Source organism: Heterocephalus glaber, unplaced genomic scaffold (assembly GCF_053883595.1).
Source record: "Heterocephalus glaber isolate CG9 unplaced genomic scaffold, H.glaber_assembly_v1.0 deba00001461, whole genome shotgun sequence".
NCBI lineage: Eukaryota > Metazoa > Chordata > Mammalia > Rodentia > Bathyergidae > Heterocephalus > Heterocephalus glaber.
In genome coordinates this window covers 47259799-47269160 of record NW_028258308.1, presented here as the reverse complement: position 1 = coordinate 47269160, position 9362 = coordinate 47259799, and the positions used below count along the sequence as shown (strand labels likewise).

General features: G+C 41.8%; 1 pseudogene; it reads left to right on the top strand.

Moving 5' to 3' along the window:
• Nucleotides 1–761: 761 nt before the first annotated feature.
• LOC101725420 (olfactory receptor 14I1-like) lies at nt 762–1750 on the top strand (annotated as a pseudogene).
• The last annotated feature ends 7612 nt before the right edge of the window (nt 1751–9362 follow it).

Here is a 9362-nt window from a genome sequence, read left to right as displayed (position 1 = left end):
TGTTACACTTCCATGCAGAAGTAGTAAGTACTCAGATGTCTCCTTCTGGCAAAGGCATTGGGCAGCTAGCTAGAGAGGACCAAGCCTGAGCCCACTGAGGATGTGCAGCCAGTTACAGCTACAAACCTTAGTGCTCAAAAATCAGCTGGAGACACACAGCTGAAGGAAACTGTTGATTTTATACCATAAATTCTTATTTGGAGTATTTGCCTCAGAACTGAGAATTTATAATTTTAATAAGCATCCAAATTTATTTGACGGACAAATTCTTTTTGGTTTTTCAGTTTTTGCAGAACTGGAGATTGAGCCTAGCCCCTTCACATGGAGCTACATCCCCAGACATTGTTTGTTTTTCATTTAGAGACAGGGGAGCCTTGTTAAGTCTCTAAGTTGCCCAGACTAGGCTCAAACTTGTGAGCCTCCTAGAGTGCTGGAATCACAGGTGTGGACCATAATGCCAGCCTAATAGGAAAAGTCTTAATCTCATGATGTAGAAGTACTGCATGATAGGTGAAGAGTACTAATGAAAAGGTTTTGGAAATGTGCTACTCAATTTTTGTCTTGGGCATAGCTCAGAATTTTCTCATGCAAAAAAAGTCACCAACCACCACCCCATTTGCTGAAGCAGTGTGGAGGACACCAGGGCCTTCATTTAAGGTAGGAGAAAGTCATTTCTGCAAACTTCTGTTCATATTTCATCACCTCATTTTCAATTGTTGAACATTTTCTACTCACATTCAGGACACAGAATTCCTTGCCATATGAACAACCTCACAGCAGTGACTGAGTTCCTGCTCATGGGGTTTTCTGACATCTGGGAGCTGTAGCTGCTGCATGTATGGTCGTTTCTCCTGGTTTACCTGACAGTGCTGGCGGAGAACCTGCTCATTGTGGCAGTCATCACTCTGGATCAGTATCTTCATTCATCCATGTACTTCTTCCTGAAGAACTTCTCCTTTCTAGACTTGTGCTTTATGTCCATCATGGTGCCTGAGTCGATCCACAGTTCCCTGGCCTGCAGCACCTCCATCTCTTACCTTGGCTGTGTGGCCCAAGTCTACTTTTTCTTTGCTTTTGCCTCTGCTGAGCTGGCCTTCCTCACTGTCATGTCTTACAACCACTACCTGGCCATCTACAACCCACTCGAGTATGGCACTGTGATGACACCAGAAAAATAACACCAGATGGCAGTCCTCACCTGGCTGAGCTGCTTCGCCTATGCCTCAGTCCACACTGGCAACATGTTTTGGAAGCCCATTTCAAAACTCAACACCATCCACCAGTTCTTCTGCGACTTCCCTCACATACTGGCCCTGGTTTCCCATGAGGTTTTCTTCATTGAATTCATGTCTCTGGCTCTGAGCTCGTGCTTGGTGCTGGTTTGCTTCATTCTCATGATCATCTCCTACTTCCACATCTTCACTGTGCTCAGGATCCCATCAGTTGAGAGCCAACCCAAAGCCTTTTCCACCTGCTCCCCACAGCTTATCATCATCCTGCTCTTCCTCACCTTGGGGCTCTTCACTGCCTTGTGACTGATTGCAAAAACCTCCTTCACTCAAGACCTGGTGATCACTCTGGCTTACACAGTTCTGGCTCCCTTTCTGAATCCAATCGTCTACAGCCTTAGAAATAAGGAGATAAAAACAGCTGGGTGGAGACTGTTTGGAAAGATGTGTGCTCTGTGAAGGTAGAACTTTTCTAGTGGCTGTCAGAAACTGAAGCAAAGACCAAAAGATATGATTTCATATGGCAGAAGACTCATGAAAACAACTGTGGTGGAATGATGGAAAATGTTGAAAGTTTTGTTGAATTGGAGAAAAAGAATTTTTACTGTACTGCATTTAGATAAGATTGCAGGTATTTCTTTAGGATATGAAAGCACATTCTTTTGAAATATTTGGAAGTTCTGTATCTGCCCCCCCTGTTACCCTCATCTTACTCTACACATCTTCAGACCCTCCCAAGGCTCCTGTAAACCCACATCATGAGCTTCATCACCACAGTTTTCTTGGAAGAGAATACACACATGTGATTTTAGTCCCTGATTTAGCTGTTTATCATGAGAACACAGAGCATACAGGATGGTTACATAGAACAGGAATGTATGCTCTTATCAAATTTTTCCTAATATTATAAGTACATGTTTCTTTCACACAGCTAATTTTAAAAAATTTATATTACATGTTTTATTTAAAGGCTATAAACATGAAAAAAGAAGAACATACACAGATTACATTATGATGACCAAGGCAATGTTCTACCTGACAAAATCAAAACAAAACAAATTTATTCAGTAAATATACCAGTGCTGAACACAGTACTTGAAATTTAATCCAAGCTACATATACATAAAATGATCTGACCACAGGGTTATGCAAAATAAATTTTTTTAGAACACCAGAATGCCAACCATTCTGACTATAAACTGACTTATTCCCCTACAGGGTATTTTGAGACAATTTCTATGACACGAAAAGAACTGACATAGCACTTAAATACTACAAAAATAGTTGAAATCATATTTGTAATGCAATTCTGTATAAAATATAGTTAATCTTATTACTTAAAAAGTTTAAAAGCAAAAGACCACCCTGAATAATGGTTAAAACCTCATCAAAGAAAAATGCTCATCATTTGGATATCATTGGCAGAAAACTGATAGGATTTTGTTGAGGAGAACAAGGAAGATATCTAATGGAGTCATTCATTTAAAATTTGTTCAAAAATATTCATAAAGTTATAAATTTCTCCTTGTACCATTTTAAAATATTATACCACGAACACACTTTCTACTATTTAACTGGAGGACAAAAGAATATCTTGAAGAAAGTGTTTCTCAAAGTGAGGTTCAAAAGCCCCAAAGATTTCTATATGGGCTCAGTAATAAACATGTCAAACCCACACTCTGGGTGATTATTCTACACTCTGAAATGTCCTACAGCAAAGAGCAACACTCAAAAGCAAGATCATAAACACACCTCTGACATGCCAGAACTCTTCACGAGTTCATGTTGTGAACACTGCTTTTTGTTTTAAAACAAGTTCCAGGAATTAAGAGAAACATACATGCCTCAGAAATGAACATGTGAATGTCTACAAACACCTTTTTCTGATGTTTTCATTAGTTTCAAACCAAATTATATGAAGGGAAGACAATATATGACTACAAGCCTTGGAAAAGCAACATTTCTCATGAAATGGGGCATCTGAAAAAGACCAAAAGATAATCCACTTAATGTTTACAAATTTTAAATCATTCTAAATTTAAAACTAGATCATTAACCAAAATTAGAATGCTATATTGCATTCTTCTGTTTTAGTACCACTTTTATGCCAAGGATTTGAAAGGTAACCATCATCATCTAACTGTAAATAAGTTATAATAGTACAATCATAGTTTCATTTAACTTTAGTTAACAATCCAGTTTTAAATTTAGAACAATTCAAAATTTGTAAACATCTAATAAATTATCTTTTAATCTTTTTCAAATGCCCCATTTCATGCAAACTATTACTTTTCCAAAGCTTGCAGGCATATATTGACCCTTCTTCATACAATGCAGCCTAAAACCAATGAAAACATCAAAGGAAAATGTTTACAGACATGCACATATTCATGAGGTGTGTATGCCTCTGTTAATGCCTGGAACTTGTTTTCTTTTTGGTACCGGGCATTGAACTCGGGTCCTTGCATTTGCGCAGCAGGCGGCAAAACCACTGAACTAAATCCCCAGCCCAACCTGGAACTTGTTTTAAAACAAAAAGTAGCATTCACAATACAAACTTTAGAGAATTACAACATGTCAGAAACATGTGCATGATCTTGCCTCCAAGTAGTGCTCTCCATTTTAGGGCCTATCAGAATGCAGAACAATCACCCAAAAGGTACCAATAAAGTTAATTTCTAAAAAAAAGAAAGGAAAAAATTTTCTAAGCACTAATTTTAATAAAAACTGTTGAAGAACTCTACACCTGAAATAAATGCATCTGTGTATTTCATGTATTATCCTACTAAATAGAAAAAATTAACTAAGTAGCTAGAACTATATGTTTTCTGAAAAATCTTAACTAAAAAGATACAAGTATATGTGTTTTTATTCAAATTTTTTTTTAATTTTTTTATTTCCCTGATCCCCAAAAGTACATACAGGTTATGTGGTTGGAGAGAAACTAGCATAGGTAAGACATTCTACTTAAAAGACAAGTTGTTTTCTTGTATAATAAGTAAAAAGAAAAATTATTAGGCATTATGTCTCCCTCAACAAATGGAATCTGAATAGAAGTGTGGTTAACAAGCAATTGCCTTGTTATTTAAATCAGTTCGTAAAAATCAAATTTATGAACAAAAAATTCTATATTCTCTTCTATAGACTATAAGGATCAACTATTACATCTAAATATAACTTCAAACCAATAAATTAAAATTAGCTTCGAGATAATTCTGAAATGGTTAATTCTACCCAGGCTGGTAACAAGTTTTTCAAAGCATTAAATGGCAATATAAGCAAAATGCATAGCTGAAAAATGAAGCTCAGACCCATTCTTCATACATCATAAGATGACTGAAATACTCAAAACCTATAAATTCATATCCATCAGTCTCCCTCACGATGTCATTATCGTCTGGGGTGAGTTGGACTGGCTCATTAGTAAATTGAGGATCAAAGTTGTCCAAACCAAATCCCTCAGAAATACTTGCTTTAAAGGGAGGCACCACCTGCTTTCACTCCATCATATCCCAGTCAACATTTCAAAAGAATGGATGCTCCTGAACATCAGTGAAGCCACTTCAAGGATGACAACCCAATCGTTCCTTTGGGTCCCTGTTCAGAAATCTCTCAAGGACACTTGATTCTTCTTCAGACAGACAATGAGGTATGAAAATTTCTCTTCCAAAATTACTTGCAAGAGATAATCGACTGAGTTTCCATAAGGGTTATCAAAGCTGTGACAAAGATAAAATGGAGACTGTCCAGTCATCATCTGATACATCAGTACTCCAAGATTCCACCAGTCCACACTGAAACTATAATCTTCTCCTCTTATAATTTCTGGAGTCAGGAAATTAAGAGTGCCACAGAAACTTCTGGTCCTATCTCCTGGCTGTAAATTTCCTTACACATACAATAGTCAGTGAGTATAATGTGCTTCTGAACCTAGAAATACATTTTCAAATTTCAAATTTCTGTAAAGTATCCCTCGCTGATGAAGATATTTGAATGCTAAACTGATTTTTGCAGAGTAAAACCTGGCATGTTCTTCAGGAAGCATTTTTTGTTGCTGCATATGAAACAATAGATCTCCCCCTTTACATAGTCTAGAACAAGGAACATTCTGCTTTCTGTCTGGAAGCAAGAATACAGTCCTATAAGAAAAGGATGATTAGACACCTAGTGTAAAACCTGCTTCTCTCTCTGCACCCAATCAATGTTGACAAGTTCTTCTTCACTGCTTTCATGGCATACATATGATCTTATTTTTTCAGTTGGACTAACAGTACTTTCCAATAACTTACTCTGCCAATCACGTGGAGCAAATCAAAGTCCTCAAAACCTAAACCAGGTGAATCTTTGCCACCTACCCCAGTGTTCCCTGCCTCATTCTCTTCGTCAACTTGTTGTAAAGACTCATGAGTTGAAAGGTTGTGTGGGATCACTGTCTGTGAAGGGTCTGAAGCCATGGATGATGGATCCACTGTCACCATGGTCTCTGATGGTAAGGAATGCTGCCCACATTCAATTGTGACAAGTTTGTGACACTTCTTGTTAACTGAGAGTTTACAGTTGGTGCACTTCTATACCTGGTGGCCAAATCCCCCTACAAGATCTGTGCAGACAGCACAGAGAGCTCACTTGCTGAAGCGTTTGGCTTGAAAAGCATGGCCATTCACATAACACAGCTTTTTCCAGTAGCCTGCAGCTCTGTGGTGGATGGATTTCACTTCTCCTGGACAAGGCACTTTAGGATGTTCTGCTATACAAGGTGATGAATGAATTAAGAGCTCAGAATCCTTCTTCAGCTCAGAAAGCCTAATGGCTTCTTTTAACTCCAACTGAGGTGATGCAGTATACGAGTCCCCTTCCTCATCTACCCATAGTGTGGTAAAAAGCTCTTTATTGTTCAAACACCATGGATCTCAATATCAGACAGGCCCTCAAAGGAGATGGAATTCTCAAGAGACCTTGCCACGATGTTTCTTCCCAAAATCATGGCTGATAAGGTAGAGGTGTGGGTGGTGGAGGTGTCCAGGAAGAAGGGACCCTAGATGGGTTGACTGCCCAGGAAAATGGGGAGGAAGGGCTTGGAGAATGAGTGTGGCCTGACTGCCTGCAGGGACCAAACTAGCCAGAATTCTGCAAGACTCTCTGTGAAGTTGTTTCCAATAGCAGTGGCCAGGTCTGGGTGGATGTACACCAGGCTTCTCAGTGTCTCTTGGGGGCTGGTGGCTGTGACTTTGGTGTCCCCCCATGAACTTTGAATCTCTAGGATTTTTGTGCCCATCTCTGGAGTGACCTGTCCAGAGCTACTAGATGTTTCTGGGCCTGGTGACACTTGCCCTGTGCTCTTTCCAGTTTCTGTGCCATTGGTATTTGGGCTTAGGGAGACTTCACTGGGGTACCTTTATTTTGGTAGGGCACTGGTGGTCATTGCCAGAGAGACCTTCACTGGGGTGACTCTCACACTCATGTGGCTGCTGCAGTGAGGCTGTTGTGTCTGGATGGAGTCAGCCATCTTCTCAATCTTACATGGATACTTTCTCTGCCTGGGGTCCTGAGGCTGCTGCCTCTTAAAGTGGAGAAGCAGCTCAGCATGTTCACTGTTGACTGTCTCCAGCCAAGTGAGCGGGGGAGACAACTGTTACTAGATCATGATGCTTGTTAGCAAGGGTCCCAAGATCTGTTTGTAGATGTTGCCAAGAAAATGAGGTCATGTCTTGGGGATCCACAAGATGTCTCAACCCAGATAAAATTATTCTTATCAAAAAGACAAAAATTGCAAATTCTAGAAAGATGTAGACAAATGGGAAATCTTGTGCAGTGTTAGTAGCAATGTGAATTAGTGCAGCAGCTACTGCACATAGAACACTATGGAGGTTGCTCAAGAAATTAAAAATAGATCTTGAATGTGACCTAAGGAAACTACCACTGGTGTTTATCCAAAGTTTGTCAATTTTCCATTGCTGTCACAAAATTCTTGAGAAAAACAACTGAAGAGGAGGAAGTGTTTATTGTGGCTCATGGAATCAGAGGTTTCAGCACACAATCTGCCTGTTCCAATACTGTGGGACCTCAGTGAGGCAGAACATCATGGCAGAGAACATGTGGGGGAAGAAAGCTCCTCACCTCATGGTGGACAAGAAGCAGTATGAAAGAGAAAAGTGTCCAGGAATCTGTCTGTCTAAGGCTCAGGCTCTGCCCAGAGTGCTACTGCCCATGAGAAGCACTGGGGACAGTGGGCAGACTGGGGACTGTAGGCCTCCTGGGAGGCAGCCAGCCATATGCACTTAGAACTCTGTGCTCCAGAGGACCTGGCCTCCTCATGCTGCACTCTCTGCCCCATCCACAGGGCTCCTCTCTGGCCTCTCTGTTGTACAGTCCTCTCGGGTCAGGACAGTGTGGGCTGGAAGGGTCAAAGGTGGCTCTTCCACATATCAGTCCCTACAAGACAGTGAAGGTATGGGGGTCTGTGGTAGGCACTGCATGGTCCGCTCTGATGGGCACAGAGCCACCATGTACATGGTTATGCTGCTTGTTCTCTCCTCAGGCCCACTCTTCCTCCATGGCTTGGGACACTCTGGGGAGGGCTCATTCTTTGTAAGCAGTAAGCTAGCTTTTCAGAATGGAATGGTGGTTCATGATGCTCAACTGATACATTTTCCTTTGAGTTTTCTGAGTTTAAAAATTTGTTAATTTCACTGGGTGTGGTGGCACCCAGCTGTAATCCCAGAACTCAGGAGCCTGAGGCAGAGGATCACTTTGAGTTCAAGGCCAGCTTGGGCTCTATAATGAGTTCAAGGCCAGTCAGAACTACATAGGGGAACCCTGTTTCAAAAAATCTTTTTAACTGTTAATTGAAATTGTGCATATTAATAGTGCACCCTGTGATGTTTCCACACATGTGTAGAATTTGCTGACTTTGATAACTCAGTTCTGCCTGACTGGAGACATTTTTGTGATACTGGGGCTTGAAGCCAGGGTCTTTGCACTGACATATATCTCCAGCCCTTTTAAATTACTTTTATCAGACAGGGTCTTGCTAAATTACTAAGTTGCCCAGGCTGGCCTCAAACTTGTCATCCTCCTGCCTTGGCCCCCTGACTTCTGGATCCAGGCCTGTGGCCCAATGCCTGGCTGAGTGCAGACATCTCACCCAAATGTGTGGGACCCCAGTATGACTCTGAGTGCTGGATCTCCTTAATGCTGCCAAGGAACATGGCCAGCACCCATTGTAGGCTAGCCAGCTATCTGGAGAACCTGGACTGCTCAGACTTTAAGAAGTTCAACTTGTACCTGGAGGACTATCCCTCCAGAATGGCTGCACCCCACTCCCCAGGGGCCAGATGGAGCAGATGGACCAAATGGACCTGGCCACTGCCAAGATCAACTTCAATGGGGAGGAGCAATAGTGGGCCATGGCTGTGTGGATCTTTGCAGGCATCAAGAGGAGAGACCTGCATGAGAAAGTGAAGCAGGACAAGCTGCAGTGGGGTGAGTGGGCAGGCAGGCTGGACACATCTCCCTACTGTGCAAGTGGGCAGTACAGTGGAAAGCAGATCCACACATTGCACAAGCCATCTTGAGAGTTCTCTGTGTCTTGCAAAATGGAAACCTCTTAGTAGTCCTGCCAGAGCCCCTGTGACCTGGTCTCCCTAGAAAGGAGCCAGAGGTCTGAATTCTGCTCCCCCTGTGCTTGCTGCTACTTGGCTTCCTCTTGGAGGGCACCAAGAGGCTTTGTGTGGCAAGACTGTTTCATGTGGCAGGTCCCCAGGTTCATGCATGCACAGGCACTGTATTGATGTCTCCTCCTGTGTGAGTCTGAGTGCTATTCCCTGTGCAAATGCCACATGCAGCTTCTGTGTCCGCACATGAGCAGAAACTTTTGCAACACTCGCCTTTTGCTGCTGTGAATAGTGATGGTACGAGCCTCAGCATGCAAATGTTCTGTGCACACCCCGACTTGGAGTCTTTGGACTTTATGCCTGGATGTGAAATTAAGGATTGTGTTGCAATCCTCAATTCAAAAATTTTGAGGACCTGCCAGGTAATCATTTTATAGCAGCTGCACAATTTTCTTTTCCCACTCACGGTGTGCAAGATTTCTGACTTCTTCATGTCCTCATGAGCAACTGGTATTTTCTG